This window comes from Lotus japonicus, chromosome 5, assembly GCF_012489685.1.
Source record: "Lotus japonicus ecotype B-129 chromosome 5, LjGifu_v1.2".
In the NCBI taxonomy this organism is placed as follows: domain Eukaryota; kingdom Viridiplantae; phylum Streptophyta; class Magnoliopsida; order Fabales; family Fabaceae; genus Lotus; species Lotus japonicus.
In genome coordinates, this window is record NC_080045.1 from 41,129,357 (window position 1) to 41,130,290 (window position 934).

A 934-nucleotide genomic window follows, 5' to 3' on the forward strand; every position below is an offset into this window, starting at 1 on the left:
GGGTCCCTATAATGATTTTTTGACTCAAATTTCTGACTAACAGAAATGGAGTTTCGATTTCAAGACTACCATTTTTTATGATAGCTGAGGGGATTTTATACTTGATCTTTAGTCTAGATCCTTCAGCAGCGCTGAGCTTCTCAGTGGTTTTCTCAAAATATCTGGTGGGAATGAGTCCCTCCGAGATACAACTGGAATCTGCCCCTGTGTCAAAGAGGGCAGGGATTCGAGAATAAAATCTCCTATGAGGATTTTGACATGGATGAAGAATTTCTGAATGGTGACCTGGTTAATATTCTCCAGAAAGTCTTCGCAATTGTTGTTAGGAGCAGGATTGGAATCAGGTACAGAAGAATCATCTTCCTCATAATTTCTAGTCAGTTTTCTAAGATAAGCTGCTGACTATTTTGGATTTGTTTGAGACTTTTAACCTCAGTCTTGAGGGAATTGACTTCAGATTGAAGGTCTTGAATAGTGACGGGTTTGACAGTAGATTTCTCAAGACGCTTGAAAGTATCTCTAAGATTGAATTTATTGGTGGTTATAGGACTTTTGGGAGGCCTATCTTCAAGAGTAGACCTGAGGCGTTCCAAATAGATTTTCTTTTCCTCAGGATCAGGGATAGAATTAATGGCCCTGAAGAGAAGGTCTTGTTCATTGGTCAAAGTGTTGATGGACAAGGTATTGACGGAAGATGATGATGAGAATCATCATTCTGAATTTGATTTAGGTCTTCAGAGACCTCAGAATCCGAAGGATTAGATTCTTCTTCATCAGAAGTTTGAATGAGGAGATTGTTGATCTTGTCCTCGATCTCAGGCTCAAGATGAAGCTCAGAGATTCTCCTTTTGAGTCTGCAATACCTGCTAATATGGCCCGGCTTGCCGCAGTTGTAGCAGGTAACATCTTTTCCTTGAGAGGGTCTAGTCTCAGG